Genomic DNA, 19,149 nt, shown 5'->3' on the forward strand with positions numbered 1-19,149 from the left:
TGTCTCCAAGGACTGGCTATCTTGCCTCCTGTTTTCTGAAGTCTCAGGGACACAAAAGACGTCTTGCAATTCTGCGTGTGCTGCTGGATTATGCTATCTGTTAGTCCTAGCCTTGCCTGTGGTACCCCCTCCAGTCCTGGGCCTCTGAAGTGGGTTCTGCAGCTGTTGTGCTACACAACTAACGCATCGTCACCTTGGATTACCGATAGGAACAGGCACATCACCCTTCAATACCGACAAAGAGGCTGTTTGGCGACAGCAGTTCTGTGCGGCCCAGCGACGACTTTCTGCACAGCTCGGCGACAATAAATTGCCTGTATCTCAGTGGAGCTCAACGACGATTCAGCAACCCGACTGCATGGAAAAGAGCAGCGCATTGTCCAGGAGCAGGTCCTCATGCCAGCTACCTCTGCAACAGTTCTGCTGTCTAGCTTGCCCGCAGTTCAGGAATGTCTGCTGCCTGTCTACCTGCTGCCGTCTGTTTGTGCCTTCTCTGCTCATTTCTTGCTCTGCTTGCTTTTTATGCCCTTTGTTTTGCCTTTTATGCTTGTTTTTCTGCCCTCTGTTTTGCACTCTTCTGCTCTGTTTTGCCTTTTCTGCTTGTTGTTCTGCCCTCTGTTTTGCCTTTTTCTGCCCTCTGTTGTGGCCTTCTCTGCTAGTTTTTCTGTCCTCTATTTTGCCCTCTTCTGCTCTGTTTTGCCTTTTCTGCAAGTTTTTCTGCCCTGCATTTTTTCTTTTCTGCTTGTTTTTCTGCCCTTTGTATTGCCTTTTTCTGCGTGTTTCTTGCCTCTTCCCACTCTTTCCTCAAGACCTGGATTTTCGACAAAGACCTCCCAACCCAATTCCCAGATATCCACAGGGGTGACAGTGCTGCGCTCTACAAATGCTGATTGATTGATTGCCCCTTCAGTATCAACGCTTTGCTCCACCCAAAGTACTTTTTCAGATGAACCTCATTGAGTCTCGAAGCTGGCCTGCCCTCTATTGCTATAGGCCTGTACTTTCAATTTGGCTCGGTCCCTCGCGACCTCAAGTAGTATTTTATCACTATTGACTTCAAAGCACTGTTTTTGCATTCATTCTTTTAAAAAGTATATCTCTGCTTCTACCGATAAGATTTGTGTTGTTTTTGTCTCTTGTTACTGAGATAAATATCCTATATTTTTCCAAACCTGGGAGGATTCTTTTGTGATGTTAGTATTGTGTTATTATGTGTCTGTGTGTATGGCAAAAATACTTTACACATAGCCTGTTAAGATAAACCTGCCTGCTCTGTTCTGTGCCAAGCTACCAGAGGATGAGCACAGGTTAAATTAAAGTGTGTACCTAGCTTACCCTGACTAGTATTGTGGTTCCTACATGAACAGGGTGCAAACTTCTAACAACTAGATACCCAATTTCTAACATTGGTGATCAGCGGTGAGGATAGGACTTGTGCTTGTGCAGTACCATTTAGTAATTTATTATTCACTACAAGTCTATACTTAAGAACAATTCAAACCTTTTTTTCAATTATCCCTGATTGACACTTTCTCTTCAATATCCTGTGGTCCAACCTGGCAATATGGAACTCAAGCTGACTAACCTGGAGGCCCCCTTTCTCAGCCACTCTACAAATGCTCCTCCTGGCGCACTACTGGTTGGGGGATGAAGTCTCATTGACTGCTGAGGGTCATTGGGGCCCCTTTCTGTTCATTTCTGACTTCTTTCTTGCCTCAATCTGCTCATTTCTGATCTCCTTCTCACCTCTTCCTGTTCGTTTCTGACCCTTATTTTGCCTCTTTCTGCTTGTTTCTGACCTTTATGTTGCCTCTTTCTGCTCATTTCTGATATCTATTTTAAGGGGGCATGGCCTCCGACAACCTCTCGGCAGTCTTGCTGTGTGGGACCTACTGGTGTAACAGGAGGGGTAATTGTCCCATCAAGGACATCCTTGTGGGACAAATAGCCCCTCCTGTTACCTTCAATAAGATACACATAGCAGGATTGCTAAGAGGTCTTTGGAGGCCATGCTTCCTTTATCCATCACTTTGCAAGTCCCCTTGGCTATTGAGGGACCTTGGGGGGCAAGAAGCCCTCCTGGTACCTCCTGTAAGTCCTACACAGTGGACTACTTAAAACATTGAAGAATAACCCAAAAAAAAGTTACAGGTTCGTTATAGTTAGGAACTGGAGTAAAAAAAATTAGAAAAAAAAAACAAAGATTACAGAGACATTATAGTTACGCTCAGTGAAATTTAGCAGTTATAATTAGCTGATCTAACTATAACTCGTGACCCCTCAATGCACTGATTATGACCTCACATATTACATAGCTCGTGAACTTGTCAGAGACATCCTGATGACATCATCCACAGAATCACTAATATACCCACTCACAGTATTTTTTTTTTATTTATTTGAGTCTTATATAGCGCATGGTTACCCATTGGGCATCCCAGCGCTTGTCAGGGTATCCGTCAGTCCGTTGCGAAGCCTAATCCAGCGTATTAAGATGGAAAGAGATGTGTTTTCAGAAGCTTCCGAAAACGAAGAGTGCATGTCTCGCGACGCAGTCTCAATGGGAGCGAGTTCCAAAGGGTGGCTGTATGCACCGAAAATCTTCTGCCGCCAGTGCGGGCTTTATGAACTCTGGGGACCTGAAGCAAAAGTTTTTGATCAGAGCGAAGAGCTCTGTTCGCTTTATAGGGCAACACTAACTTCCTTAAGGAAGGAACCTTAAGGAAGGAACAGTACCATTCATACACCCACTGCTGCACAACCATTTACAAATCCATTCACAGACCCATATCAGCACCTAAAACACCCACTCACTGATTCATAGATCTACACACACATCCACTAACTCACCCATACAGTCACTCATGCACCCACCCACTCACTCACTAATACAGCCACTGACATATCTATTCATACACCCATACAGCCACTCACACACTGTGTCAGTCACCCAAAGAGGGACTTACACAAATACTCACTCACCAATACAGCCAATTGCACAGCCACTTACTCACACACACAGTTACACACACACACACACACACACACTCAGTCACTCATACAGATACTAACACATACTCACCTCTAATATCAGGGACACAAACACACACTCGCCCATACTGCCACTCTCACACTCACTCACCCATACAGAGACTCATATACTCCATGGCTGACCTACACTGGCTTTCACAAACCCAGTTACTCACCCATGTATCACTGACATATCTACTAACTCACCCACACAGCAATTCATATACTCACTCACCCAGCAAGCCATTCATATACTCACTCACCCATACACTTACTCTCTATCCCATACAGCCTCTGACTCAACCACTCCCTTATCCATACAGGCAGTCACACACACCATCACTCACCCACACAGACACTCAGACACCATACATGTACTCAGACAACCAATCACTCACCCATATAGTCACTCACATACCCATTCACAAACTTATATAACCACTTAGACACCAGCTGACAGACTGATACAGATATTCACACAACCAGTCGCTCATCCATACATTTACAGAGACACCTAATAATTCACTTATACAATCAGCCACGCACCTACTGAATCATCCATACAGACTCTCATACTCCCACTGATTCACCAGTACACCTTGGTATATATATATATTTAACACATAACCTTTTTTAAAACACTCACAGTCACTGGATGATGTGACTCGGGATTCACGGATCCATGGCACCATTTAAAAGAAAATGCTTATAAACCTCAATGGGGTTCCTGTGGCACACCCACCATATCTGTGAGGGTCAGGGTATTCCTACCCTCCCACTTTTCTTTATTTTTTACTATTTTTGTGGGACCTGGCTTCAAGCCTAGTCCTAAGATGGATGCCAACACTTCCTGGTTGAAGTGTTGGCAACCAATCAAATTTCAGTAGGGTCTCAGTAGGTTGTTAGGCTCCCAGATATCTATATTTTTTAAACGTAAATATTTCTAAAACTGCTAAACGGATTTACACCAAATCAGAAAAAGCACAATTTCCAGACCAACATCTAGCTTTCTGCCAAATTTTGTGTCATTCCGTTCCACAGTTCGGGCTGTAGTCAGCAGCCACCTACCGGAGGCTGGGGGCCTTGTATCAAAAATCTGTGAAATTTATATGTTTTGTGTGTATGTTTAAAAAAAACAATAAAAATATATATATATTTTTTTTAAATGAAAAATCCCCATAAACATAACACAGGGAAAACACATTTTAGACCTCCCTTTTTTCTCATTCCCCACTTGACGGATCACGACGAAACTTTTCACACAGCAGCTGAACCAAAAAGGGGAGGCTTCCTGAAAGTTTTGTGAAGATTCGTCAAGCAGTCCCAAAGTTATTGGCAAAAAAATAACACTTTTCCTATGGAGGTTTTGGTCATAACTATAACTACCTACTGGCAATCGCCAGTAGGTCATTTATATATATATATAGATTTTGTTTTTGCCAATAACTTTGGCGCTGCTTGTCGAACATATAGATTTAGTTCCCGTCTTCTTTCAACCACTTCTATTCACCTCCAACTTAAAATAGGAGACGGCACCAATCTAGTATGTTCCACTATATATTTTTATTATTTAAAAGTGCTCCATGTTGATAATATCAGGCCGATGTGTTTCAGGAAAAGCCTTTTACTGGGCCATAAAGGTATCATTGTCCAGAGTGTCTATTTAAAGGGTTACTTCCCTCCTTTTATTTCCATCACCCAATCAAAATCAATCTCAACCCTATCCACAGTTTTAGCATTCTAGTACAGTACCATGTATCAATATTGACCCACAATATTTCTTTGTTTTTGCTCAATGTTTTGTTTTAGTTCTTTGGGGTAAAGTATCTTTTTGTTCCTCTTATTATTATCCCCCAGCTTTTCTATAAACAATAAATCTTATTTTAGTTTTTCCCACAAGATTCAAATACATTTCCAATTTCTTTGCTGCAGAAAACCACAAAATTGAGAAGAGAAAAAAGAGCCAACATCAAAGAAGGTTCATTCATCCCTGATAAAGTATCCTTTAAATGTTGAATGTGCAAAAGACCTCAAAGAAAATGCAACAGACTCATGCAAGTACTGCAATAAGAAAGAAACATTTTCTGAGTACACTTTCTGATGGAGGTGTGTAAGCAAATGTGTGCTAAAGTCACAGTTTCAACGGATGTCAACTTTACACATGAACATGTAAAATGGAAGTGTATGGGCACAGGACCTAATAACCTCACAACACAGTATTTCTCAAAGATCTGTAATGCAGTGAAATCCTCTACGTGGTTGAAGCCAGTGCCTTGACCGCCTGAACTAGAACATGTAAAATGGAAGTGTATGGGCACAGGACCTAATAACCTCACAACACAGTATTTCTCAAAGATCTGTAATGCAGTGAAATCCTCTACGTGGTTGAAGCCAGTGCCTTGACCGCCTGAACTAATTTTACTTAATTTTTTATGCTTACCTATAAACAAAAGACCACATATTTTCCTTCCAATTAAGGTTTAAATTTCACATTCCCACTCTGGTTTATTATAGATCTTCAGAGTATGTCTATGCGATTCTCCCAGCTTTTCGCTATTAGAACCCTTTGTGCGTGCTTTGCAGAAAAGTTAATTTGTCCTTAAGTAGCGGCCACTTGTAGTATGAACTAGTGGGCCAGGCTGAGGTAAACACTAAAAACAAACAAATATAAGTTAAGAAAAGGAAAACTTACCTGCTCCGGCGGCGCCACCTTGCTCCCGATCCTCGTGTCCTTGCTAGGAGCCTGCTGCACACTGCGCAGGCCCCCACCTCCCAATCCCTATTCCCAGCATGTGAGCAGCCATGGGATTGTTCTGAGCAGCAGAGGCCGGCCAAACTGTCATGAGCATTTGGCAGTGCCCACCATTCCCCCCTCCTCCCTGGTGCTGCAGCTGCTGCGTCAGGATGGGAAACCACGCCTCTCCCTGGCAGCCTCCAGGGTTAAATATCAAATTATAATAAAAATGTTTTATTTTCATTTTATTTTTGTCTTTACTCCTTTGCCTCAGCTGGCTTTCAGCCGCCATAAAAGAAGGAGAAGCAGCCCTTGTATGTCCTTGGTGAACCCCAAATTTTTAAGCTATAGTTTAGAGCAAAATGCCAATTCCTCAAACTACTAGTACATGCCCTTGTTAAAAAAGGGATAGGCCTTCTAAATTTAATTTTCTTATACTGAGGATGAGCGGTTTTTTATCCTGAAAAATGATGTCTCGCAAGTTAACAGTAGTTGTGGTGATCACCCTAATAAGCCAAAAGTGCATAGGTTATCTGGGTGTGCAGTTATACAATTGTTCACACACCTAAAAACATGAATTATTGTATTAGGGAGACAGCGTTAACGACCCCTCTTTATCGCATAAAGAAAAGTGCAATTGAACCTTACATTATTTTCTATAGTTTGGAGGTAGGTGTTAATTTCATATTTGATGGTGATATTGATTAAACACACAAATCTGAACACATAAGAGCCATGAAATATTTTATACTTACCCAATCCCCGGTGAATTTGGAAGTTTATAATCACATCCCCTGTGCTAGAGAGAAACCTCATTAAGTGGCACTAATTGGTTGGTGCCTGGCAAGATGGGCAAGAGGGCGGGGCCTTCGCATTTCCTGCTTGAATCCTCAGGGAATGGAGACCACCTGACACCCAAATGTGGAAAAGCGACATAACTAAACACCAGCCACTGAAGTACCAAGCAAGATAACCCCGCAGAAGCAGTGAGGATCGCAAACTAGCCCAGCCCCTCAGTAGCACGACGTAGTCAACACGGAATCAAAGATGGCAGCCCCCGGGGAAAGAGCGCATTCCTGGCTGGCAATATCCTAAAGAGCGCTTTTCGAGCCAATAAACCCTGCCCGTAGCAACCAGCCTCCCCCTCTTTCACACTGGGGAGGGACTGAAATCCTGACGGTATATGCACTGAGATACGCTGAACAAGGGCAGGACCCCTTTCTCATCTCCTGTGAGTGCCCTCAGAGATTTCACGGTAGGAGAAATAACAGTAACAGAGAAGACGTACCTGATGTGGATCATATTATAGATAGATCAGGAGGGAGCAAGGCACACGACCATTAGACAGACATGTAAATATATAACATACCTCGGGGTACCAATCTTGATGCACACGGACTGTTTTTTGAAGAGCAGAAGAAATTATTACTTTAATTTTTCTGGCAAAACAAAAAGAGACTAGCTAGCATACAACATATTTTGCTTTATCGCGGCCAAGTTTTCAGACTGCTTAAGTGTGACATTTCCAGTGTACTTATTATAGACATTCAACTACTAAATATGTGTCACTTGGGGGGACACTTTAGCGCATGGAAAGACATCAGTATCAGAAACGAAACTCTTTTGAACAACAAGAAGTTCTATAAGGAACTAGAAACTACATCTTTCACGTTACATTTCAGATTATTTTATGACCTAACCTTTAGGACCAACAAAAGTGTTAAAGAAAATGTTGTGCTTGAAGCCAATTGCCCTCATTGCACTATGATGCTGCACTCACCTATGTCATGACCAGAAGTAAATATTGCCCTCTGCAGTGCCAGGCTGAGCCAGAGAGTGTCTTTGGCCAGTGCTCTGCAAGGGGGAGCAGGTGAGCAGTGGCGGCTCCTCTGCTAAGGCGGAGGAGAGTCACCCCACTGCTGAAAAGAAAGGAAAAATACAATGATGACGCAATGTTATTATCATTTTATTCTTCCCTGCTGTGGCAAATGAGGGCAGGGCTCAGTGGAGGAGTGGTGGGCACACTAAAGTGGCATGATGCTTTGACAGGCCCTCTCGGCCAGGCCAAACAGTCATGCGCACTTTAGCATGTTCTCCATGCAGACTGCATTACAGCCTGCATGGAGAACATGCCAGGCCCCCGTCCCCATCTGAGCGCCGAACCATGAAGCTCAGACCAATCACAGCGTGGCATTGCAGCTTTATGATTGGTTCAGGGGAGCCTGGCTGCTTCCTGTTCAGCAGAGGGACAGAATGGCGAGGAGGTAAGTGAATTTTTATTTTTATATTTTAATTATACCTACTTACCCCCTCACCACCCCACCAACCCAGACCCGTGCTGGCCATCACTGTAAGTGAGTTTAAAGTGTCAGTGCTGCTATAGGCTGATCTGCTGTAGGGGAATGCCTGCTGTTTCTCAGTGGGCTGGTGCTGACTGAGGCCTGGCTTCCCACTTCCATGCCTGATTGCTGCACACTCACTGCAGCTGAGCACTGCACTAGGGCTCTCTGGAGGCAGCTGGGTGTCATCATTGTCCACCCGAGTAATGCAACCACTGGCAGATAGGTTTGCCACCTGCCCGGTTTACTACCGGCGCCACTGGTATTTTAATTTTCCAGGTGGTGCAAAACAATTACAAAATCTGCTAACGCCGGTATTTTGAGCCTTTATTTGGACATACTTCAAACAGACTCTGTAAAATAGAAAGCACAATTAAATATGTTCTAGAATTACGGTATTGATCCTTGTCTAATAATTAAAATAAATGAAGGCTTAAAAGTAATGTTGACAATGGAACAGATCAAATTTCGTTTGCAGCCCTATTTTGTAACACGCTTTGGCCTTTGCAGACTATTAAAACAGCAACAAATGCCCAGTGGTTTTCTTCTGGAAAGTTGGCAGCCCTACTGGGAGACCTGCCCTGCCTTTCAATTTTAAGCGTGCACCCGAACCAGCTCAGACCCACTGCACATTCTCAGAGGTGAAGGCAGGTGACTTTAAAGTTGTTGACACATTCCAGTGTCAACAACCTAATATATAAATCACCGTCAGGCCGACAAACTTGAAATGTGTTAGGTGAGAGGGTTCTGGGGCCAAGGAGCAAGGGTAGCACACACCAAAGAGCATCCAATGCCGTGCCAGCAGTGCTGCGCCCCCCCACAGCACCCACAGCATTTGTTGAAGCTTCACCTTATTTCGGAGGCTGTCTGGGGAACACACAGGAAAAGATACCGGAGGTGCCACATGGCTAACCACTGCAGCAACCACAAGGGAAAATTGATTTTCAATGTGATTGCTCCTTCTGGTAAACTGACAAACATTGCATTGACATGGATAGCACAGTACTAGGCAGGACAATTTGGAACTAAATTTGGAAATGTAAACTGGACTTGCCATCCATTGAAAGCATATCTCAGCACACCAAAAAGTGTAGTGAGGTTGACAGGCGCCCCTCACGCCTAGGGGAGGGGCGCCCTTAGTAGCACCACGGGGCTGAACCTCCTCTAGAGCCCCTGGATAAGGAAGGGGGTTGGCTGGCCAGGTTGACGTAGAAATGAAACTAGCAGGAAACGAAACTTAGCAGGCTATTTAAGGCTGTGCCATGAGGGGTTTCGTTCACTTTGTCCCCTTCATGTACAGCCTGGATGGAAGAAGCGTCGTCGATGGAGTGATGTTCCTGTTGGGCTGAGTTGGAGGGGGCCTGGCGTAGCGTTTTTAACCCTAAACTAGGGCTTCTTTGATATGTGAGTGATGTAGTTTCGTAGTTTTCGGAATTTTGCTGGCAGCGTTGCGCAGAACGCCTTAACCTATTGATATGTGGACAGTTGTTGCAGGCGGGCACGTTCAAGGAGTGTCAAAGTGATCACAGTTGCGTGTATGTGGTTTCCGTAGTTTTGCGGGCCGGAGTTGCGCGGAGCTTTTTTAGGCAATTGGTGTGTGTTGTTGCAGTCGTGCACGTGTAGGATTGGAGAGGAACGGGAATTCATTCTTACTGTTTGCTCCCAGTCTAGTGATTCGAGGAGTGTCACAGTGGCCACAATAGCGTGTAAAGGAGAGTCAATTAGGAGTGTTTCAGCCGGTGCTTGCTGCAATGGGTGCAGCTGCAGCCAGCGTCCTCCTGCTGCACCCCAGTATTGAACGCGGGGAGGATGTGGAACCCGCATTCGGGGATTGAAATACATGTGTGTATTATTGGGTGTGGAGAACCTGTGTGGTACAGTGGTAGTGGAAAGGTCACAATGGATAGGCGCGCGAGTGTCACCCCTGTCATCCGTAAGGGCGTCCCTGCCATCTTTGAGTGGAAAAACGAGCAAGCCTTTGGCTCAAAGGGGAGAGGCGCGAGGCAGCTGAGCTGATGAAGGCTCATTGGATGGGGGGGGCATGGGACCCCCGAAGGTCATAATTGATGGTAATAAGGGCGTGGTTTATAAACACGTAAGCTAAGAATGTGATTATCATAGGATGCCGCTCGGCTTGTAGTTTGCCGTTCCTGTGCATTCAGAAAAAGCAGTATAACAGACTGGGAAACATCATTTTCCACGAAGGCATTACCACTACTAACGTTTACCCCGTGACACTTACCACGCAAACGTCTTTAAAACGAGGGTGCCTTCCACGACGTCTTTACCACGGGCTGGGGGGGAGACGTGGTATTTCTTCAAGTCGTTCTGCGTGGGCTTGGGGGGGCAGGGGGGGGGGGGGGGGGGGCTCGGAGAGGTGCTGGGGGGTCTCCCCCCCAAAAAAATAACAAGCAGGTTACTTTAAAAAAAAACGAACATAATTTTAGAAGGAAAAGGAAAGAGCCTCCCCCAAAGACGTGCCGTGTACATCAAAAAAGCAGTCCTTTTTTTATTTTGGTATACGTGTTTTGACGCTTGTTTCCATGGAGGATGGAAGTAAGGGCTCGTAGAGAAAGACGTGCAGGTAAGACGTTTCTACGCGTAGTAAAATCCTACGTTGTAAATACCAGCGTGGTAAAGCCACTTGCGATGTAAAATTCGCGTGGTAAAGCCATGCGTGGTAATTGAAATCGTGGTATAATCATATATTCTAACAGACTATGTGAATGGGATGCCAAAGGCTGGAATGTTGAGAGTACAAGAGTCTTACAAGAGTATAAGCATGTAAGACCTACAAGGAGCACGAGTGAATGGAAGTCCAGGGGAAATATTAACGACCATGCATAAGGTGCGCACTCAAGCGGATAGCCGCATGGGTTTTGTGGAGACCTCTCTGTCGGTATAGGCATTGGTGTGAATGGCTTGTGCGGGTCTTTTACGGCAAAGAACATTCAGTTGTATCACTTGCGCTTTGCGTCTTCGGTCAAGGGTTCGGGGCCACGGGTTCGTAACCTTCTGGTTGGGGGAATACATGTTCCTCGAGCTCTGAATTTAACTGTTTACTCCCTGTGACATCAAAGATGCTGTAACCTGAAATGGCTTTCACAAATGGGGAAAATGAAAGCCGCTGTGAGAGCCTATTACTTACATGCTTCTGAATATTCGCGCCCCTCGCAGTCTCAGCGGGGCGCAGGCTTTATGGCTTTCTCGGAGCTGGGGGGTGCCGCGCTAATAACATAGTCGGCGTCAGCGGAGGCCCGGTAGTTATGCAAATCATGGCGCCTACCGAAAACAAGAATATCCCTAAACATTTTTGATGCCATTTTGAAATGTGGTCGGAGATGCTCGGCTCAATCCGATAAGTACGTCTGTGGAATTAGGTACGATTTAAAAGCAAAAAAAAAAAAAGTTGGCATTAATATGAATGGGCTTCTTTCGGGTGCCAGTTCCCAGTGTAGCAATATCTAAATTCTTGAGAGAAAACAAGGACCCCCTGGGTATCAATAATACACAGATTCCTAGGGCAGGGTAGAAACCAAAGTGAGTACAAAATCCTAGGCCATCCACAAAATAAGTGACCATAAAAGCTAGGACCAATGGAGAAAAAAAGAATTGTCGAAAGCTAATTCTTTCAAGAATTGTATATGTAACTATTTTATTGTATCATATAGTTTGACTTATATTTTTGAGTCTCTATATGATTTTTATCTATGTCTAATTAAAAATATATATATTTTTTAATATACACTTTAGCTTTCGACAATTCTTTTTTTCTCCATTGGTCCTAGCTTTTATGGTCACTTATTTTGTGGATGGCCTAGGATTTTGTACTCACTTTGGCATTATCTAAATTCAGCAGGCATAATAGGTTTAAGTAAACAGCGTCAGGTTCTGTAACATCAGGAGCTCCTTTGAACCAGGCAAACAAGCCATCAGCAGCAAATCACGGCGACTACCGAAAGAGCTTGTTTTCATAACACGTATGTTGATGGCATTTTGATGAATGGTCTGAGATGGTTTGCTGGTTACAGATGCTGCCACTCAGGGGCGGATTGGCAAGGCGGGCATTCGGGAATGGGCCGAAGGGCCGGTGCCTCAGTGCCCTCTGTGGGCCGTTTTTTTTCTCCCCTGTCCCAGTCCACAGAGAGTGGAATAGGAAAGGGGAGAAAAAAAAAACGGCCCACAGAGTGCACGGAGACAGAGACAGAAAATGAAAGCAGCCTCGCTGTGCGGCCAGACAGCGATTGTCAGCTGTGGGCTCTCCTTCACCCCTACCCTGCCAAGCAATCAAACTGAGGCTGGGCTGGGGAGGGGTGATTGTTTGCAATAATCGGCCTCCCTGGGGGCCAGGTGTTTCTCAGGCCTTTGAGCCAGTTGCACCTCGGGCCCCTGGCGCCCATGCAGCCCAGAAACGGTGTTAGTCTTAACACCTCGCCCACAGCCCTTCACATTCAGGGCATAGTGGGCGAGGAAGACTGGGTCTTGCTGTGGGGGCCTGGTGATGTTTGGAATTTTTTGTTTTATTTATTTATTTATGCGATTTTATATAGCGCGGACTTTACCCGAAGGCGTCAGAGCGCTTCACACTAGGAACAGCAATAATACATGAGGTGAAAATTATAAGTGGACAAATTACAAAAGCAAACGTTAAGTTACATGAATCAAAAGTGACAATAGTGAGCAACCAAAATACAAGAGGAGCAAACGATACATTACAGGAGGAAAAAGTGATATGTGTGCAGGTTACAAAAGCGAACAAAATACAAGTAGAGGTTTAATACTGCAATTAATGGCAGACACTCCAGCACAAGAACAAACGTTACGTAGGCAATGGTGGCACTTGTGCAAGTATCTAAAGCAAACAAAAGTGAGTGGTAGCAAACAGTGTGTTACAAGAGAAAAGTGACGTGTGCAAGTGCCACTCGTAGCGTTTCGATACTGTTCCATGGACGAGGAAACATAACCGATTCAGCGAGGCAGTAATGGAATGTAATTATTAAAGAAATGTACTGCCCGGCTATAGATTGTGGCATCTTAATAATAACGACGAGTGTAAATGGTCTTCTCTGAACACTATGTGTCTGTTTCTTATGTTTTCCTTCTCTGTTTTACTCTACGGCGGTACAGATGTTCACTTGCCTTGCGGCATGTATTGCTCGTAACGATATATTAATGGCATGCCCATTAAATTTTGCGCTGAGGAGAATAAATCTTGGCTGTCGGTTTAACTGATGCCATTATAACAGTTGCAGTCACATACATGGGAGATCCACCCTTTACACAGTCGTTTCATGAGTAAACTAACATGATGCATTCAGCCGCAAAAACAGTCCAATTCCTATGTTGGCACAGTGTTTACAGCCATCTTAAAGGTCGGCTATTATCCATGATTGAGTTTCCTTCAGGCCTAACTTGATTACAATTCAACCTGAAGTATAGGCAAAATTCTCAGTAAGCACCCCTGCTGTATGTTTGCAATACAGTACAGACGGTGGCTGTTTTCCAATTGATGCAGACATTTTACATACTAACAACTATAGTACTGTTGCCCCATGATTCTTTTATTTATAAACACTTTTATAGGCATTTTTTATGTCATGCGAAAGGGTGTATGATAAGGGGGACGTACACGGTGGAGCGGTCACTACTTCCCACCATCTCAGTGACAACATGTAGCATTGTGCAGGATGTTTATGGTGCCTGGCTGGGATTACTAAGCACCCCTTTGGTATGTTTGCAATACAATACAGACAATGTGTTCTGGCTGTTTTTCAATTTATGCAGACATTTTACAATAATAACAACTATAGTACAGTTGCCCCATGATTCTTTTATTTATAATCACTTTGTAGGCATTTTTCATGTCATGCACAGGTCTTAGTGAGAACATGGAGCATTGTGCAGGATGTTTATGATGCCTGGTTGGGATTAGTAAGCACCCCTTTGGTATGTTTGCAAAACGTGTGTTCTGGCTGTTTTTCAATTGATGCAGACATTTTACATACTAACAACAATGGTACTATTGCCCCATGATTCTTTTATTTTTAAACACTTTTACAGGCATTTTTCATATCATGCACAGGGTGTATGATAAGGGGCACGCACATGGCGGAACGTCACTACTTCCCACCATCTTAGTGAGAACATGGATCATTGTGATGGAGGTTTATGGTGCATGCCTGGGATTGGTAAGCACCTTCTTTGCTATGTTTGCAATACAATGCAGACAGTGTGTTCTGGCTCTGTTCTGGATGTTTATGGTGCCTGGCTGGGATTGTGTAGATACGGGCTGGGGGCACTTTGTTACTTTAACACTACAATCATAACGCCAGCAATAAAAAATAAAAAAATGCATGCACACATCAGACAGTGTTACAGATAAGGAGCGCTGCATTACAAAGGGATCATAAGGAAGGATTAGGCCCTTCTGGGCCTAGGGGCTCAGTGGTCTAATGCGTTCAATGCAGGGGCCTCTGTTGACCTCATGGTCGCAGATTCTTATCTTGGCAGTCCCTCTCAGCCCTTCGTCCCTCTGAGGTCGATCAAATTAGTACCATGAAGTTGGGTAACAATAAATATCTGTTATGCAGCGCCAAGATGCCTCCAGGTGAACATGCGTTTTACAACTACACAGGACAAAAAACCTTCTTGCAGTCTATTTACAATAAGCTTGTTACAAAGTGCCACTGCTAAGTTATGCTGGCATTAGATGATCCTGGGCACATCACTTACTAACCTAGTGCCGGTATGTAATATGTTTAATGCACCTAGTACCCTGACAAAATGCCGTGGCTGTCCTGGTTGGCAATTTATGCGTCCAACATTTTTGGGGGCATACGTCCACTGTAAGTAAGGGACAAAGGGGACGCCTGGGAGAGAACCATTATGTGGGCAGTTGGTGTGAGAGGCGGATTTTGCGCAGTATGGGAGCAGAGACAGCCCACTAAAATGGATCTTGGGGAGGCTGCCTGTGCTCAGGTACCCCGGAGGGCCGGTGCGTTATGCGGTGCCCTGGTTTCAAATAAGGCAACCTTTTGCTGTGTCTGCCATTTAAATAACATGTGAGCGGTCAATGAGGGCTGGTGTGTTAGGCGGTGCCCTGGTTTCAAGTAACACCTTTGCTGTGTCTGCCATTAAAATAACACACAAGTGGACAATGCTGGGGGGTAGATCCAGTGGAGCTTTCCTTCAGATTTAATATGGTTTGCAGGGCTGAGCGCCCTGGCAGTACGAACATCAGCCGTTGAGTTTTCAGTATGTTCTGGCCCAATACTCCTGTCAAGGGCAATGGTGGTTACTTTTCTCCAAGGTAAAAAGGTCCGGCTAGGGTTGTGGGGGTCAGGTCAGTACTACCCACATACCGATGCTGGCACCTGGGGTGATAGCAATGGGGGTAAACTGATTCCCATAATTAATCGGTAGTCTAATTGGGTTTTCCTGGTCCTACTAAAAAGTTAAGGAGCAATTGCAAGATCCATCGGGAGGCGCTAGTCGCAAAAGGACAGCTTTCTACAAAAAATGAGGACAATGTGTATGGGACCATGCTGAACAGCACATTGGGCTAACATTAGAAGCTAGTTTAACTCATCAATAAGCACCTGGGAGGTGACAGTTGCTTCACATGCATTGTTATCAAAGTACATCCCTTTGTAGCGAGTTAGTACTCTTCATAAAGTGTACAATAATAACAGTATGAGAACGGGATCCTCATAGTTTATTACTAGGAATCTCCTGGGATCAGGTATCCCGGTGGCAGCGCTTCCTTTGTGCAACATTGAGGGTAGATGCCCAATTTACTTCTACTCCAATGCCCACTATTCCAACTTAAGTGCGGATTGTGCACAGTGCAGTCTTTATCTGACGGCCATTAAGTTCTGCCAGGGGGCCAATGCAGTATGCAGTGCCCGTAGTTGATGTAGTGGTCTGAATAATTTGTCAGCAAACTTCCTGCAGGAACGGGCAGGTATGCCTCGGGTGGACCATGGGGATAAGCTGTTGCGAGACGAGGCCTGCTGGCATGCTGCAGACATTTTATAAGGTATGTTTTCCACAGTGGGTGGACAAAATGGGCATGTGGTTAAGTTAGCCCGCATATATTCCAGGGTATGCCTTTTATGGTCAGGTATATTCTCCACTAATGGTGGATGATATGGGCAGGTGATAAAGTGGTCCTGCATGTTCTCCAGTGTAGGTCATTTATACACCATCTGGGATGGCCTGATGGCACACTGGACACAGTGAATGTAAATGCTAGTTAGGATCCCTGGGGAGGCTGATGCAAGGCAGAGCCTACCGGCATACTGCGTTCAGTGAACGTTTCAAGTTGTATGTTCTGTCTTAATGGTGAGGGACATAAACATGTGGTAAATTTATCCCACATATTTTCCAGGTTAGGCCATTTATAAACCGGCAGGATGTCCTAATGGGAACATGGGAGAGGTGGTTGCAAAGCTGGGCCTAATGGCACACTGGGCACAGTGAATGTAAATGCTGTTTATAAACAGGCAAGGGATCTGATTAGGGCCTGGGCGAAGGCTGCGCAAGGCAGGGCCTACCAGCATTCTGTGCTCGGCGGGCGTTTCACCAGGTATGTTTTCCATTAAATGGGGAAGGACATAGACATATGGTCAATTTATCCCTCGTAGTTCTCTGTACTTACCGTTTATAAATAGGTAAAGGTGTCTAGGTGAGACACATCGGATGTCACAATAATATGTGCAGGATGTGATGGAAATAAAACAGTAAACAGGCAAAGGTGTCTACATGAGACTCTAGATAAGGCTTAAAAGCTGTTATAAGGCAGGGCATGCCTGATATGAGAGGAAATATGCATCGGGTTAAGTTGTCCCTATATATTTTCCGGGGTATGCCATTTATTCTAGTCAGGATTTTGGCGTTGTTCTGTAACAATAAAGTACGTCTATAGGTAAAAGGCAGCCGTTGTGGAGCATAGTCAGCGTCTGGGGGGGGAGGGCGAGTGCGCCGGGGAGCTTCTCACCCTGTGGCGGAGCGCTGACAGTTAACAGCAAAGACGGATGCACAACAATAGAGGTGCAGCCATTCCATGGACCCCAGGAGGGGGTAGATTCCACGTTTGCAGTGGGTCGGCGGGGAGGAGGGACTGACCTGCCGGTTTTCCTGGACTCTACTGCCCTAACCCACGACGGATGGACTGAGAACAATCTTGGGGAGGTTGCCTGTGGGCAGGTACCCCGGTGGGCCGGTGCGTTAGGCGCTGCCCTTGATCTCAAGTAGTGCAACTATTGGCTGTAGCACGTTGTGGCCTGCCGGCACAATGTGCGCAGCAGAATTGGACATTGGAGGCCGAGACGGCCAAGTTCAAATGTACGGCCAAGTTCTATTGTACGGCCTAGTTAAAAGTTAAAGTGCAACTGTTGGCTGTAGCGCGTTGTGGCCTGCCAGCACAATGTGCGCAGCAGAGTAGGACATTGGTGGCTGAGACGGCCAAGTCAAATGTACGGCCAAGTTCTAGTGTATGGCCGAGTTAAAAGTTAAAGTGCAACTGTTGGCTGTGCGTTAGGCGGTGCCCTTGATCTCAAGTAGTGCAACTATTGGCTGTAGCACGTTGTGGCCTGCCGGCACAATGTGCGCAGCAGAATTGGACATTGGTGGCCGAGACGGCCAAGTTCAAATGCACGGCCAAGTTCTATTGTACGGCCTAGTTAAAAGTTAAAGTGCAACTGTTGGCTGTAGCGCGTTGTGGCCTGCCGGCACAATGTGCGCAGCAGAGTAGGACATTGGTGGCTGAGACGGCCAAGTCAAATGTACGGCCAAGTTCTAGTGTATGGCCGAGTTAAAAAGTTAAAGTGTAAAGTTCAAATATATGGCCATGTTATTTTAGTGTACGGCCGAGTTAAAGTTTAAATGTAATGTCGTACTTAATTTCCTTACTGCTGTTAACATGTTGATGCAGCTAAAGTGTGATGCTTTGAATAATTCTGATATATCTAAGAATGATACTTTACTTGGTAATGGTCTGTGGTTAATTCCTTGGCTTGATGTGAATAAAAGGCTACGCCATTGACAACCTACCTTGATTCTGAGATTTCTTGGGCGTAGTGGGGGCTAAGGTGGCAGAATTTGGGGGAGGAGGGAATGTCACGTTGTGTGCTTACTATGATTAGGGCCCGTGCAAAAAAGCTTCCTTTCACAAGTTCACGTTTAAACTTGACATCATTTTAGACGGTGACTTTTCACATACTTTGCACGTACATAATAACGTACCCAGAAAGTGTTTTGCTTACAAGCACATTTCTTCGTAAGCTTTTTATTATGACATTGTACATTCTGTTCATGGATAACGTACACTGAGCATCCTGCCCTGTATTTTGTTGTCCATTTGGAGAGAGCTCTGAATTGGAAAGACAAATAATAACATTAGCAAAGCACTTCAGACACAGTGCAAATGGAACAGGTTTTGATTATATAAACTGCTTCTGAGTTTAGCTTCCAAGAGCAGCTCTTCCACGGATTATCCTGGACGTTCGCCTGTGACTGATTGCCAGTCCTGCTGACATCGAGCACTATCCTGCAAAGGATGGCTGCCTGTTCTACATCATACTTTCATCCGGATACATCACACATACGGGTTAGGTAGGGTTATCATTATGATATATAGTCATATCATCACTGCAACGTTATAATGGTTGAATTATTCATCTTTCTCACCATTCTTGTAATGCTGGTAACAATGCTTTGTTTCCTTCTACTAATAGTTGCAGCTCATCTATTTTACTCAAGAATCCAACTGCTTCAATAAATGTTTGGGATGCCAATTTATGTACTTCTTGTGTCTCCCTTTGGGCATGCCCAAAGTAACCGCGAAACGGTAGATTTGTTTCCATGATTTGCTTGGGGGAATTAGATTGGCCATGTTCTGATGTTGCAGACACCAAGCGGTACTTTGTCAGGTTTATTGGCCCAGTTGGTGCACTGTGAGCTAGCCAGGAATTTGGCCAACATATTCTGAATAAATGTGTGGACTCAGTTCCCATATTTTGACCCATATGTTGCCCAGACGCACAG

At 44.8% G+C, this 19,149-nt stretch overlaps 1 long non-coding RNA gene across 1 annotated transcript in view; it reads left to right on the plus strand.

The window, feature by feature from the left end:
• Nucleotides 1–9,390: 9,390 nt before the first annotated feature.
• Nucleotides 9,391–19,149, plus strand: part of LOC147725413 (uncharacterized) — a 108,910-nt gene continuing 99,151 nt past the window's right edge. Inside the window, exons 1-2 of the long non-coding RNA XR_015309826.1 lie at nt 9,391–9,507; nt 14,164–14,291. This is a non-coding gene — a long non-coding RNA (uncharacterized LOC147725413). The remainder of the gene's footprint in view (nt 9,508–14,163; nt 14,292–19,149) is intronic.

This window comes from Lissotriton vulgaris, chromosome 3_2 (assembly GCF_964263255.1).
Source record: "Lissotriton vulgaris chromosome 3_2, aLisVul1.2, whole genome shotgun sequence".
NCBI lineage: Eukaryota > Metazoa > Chordata > Amphibia > Caudata > Salamandridae > Lissotriton > Lissotriton vulgaris.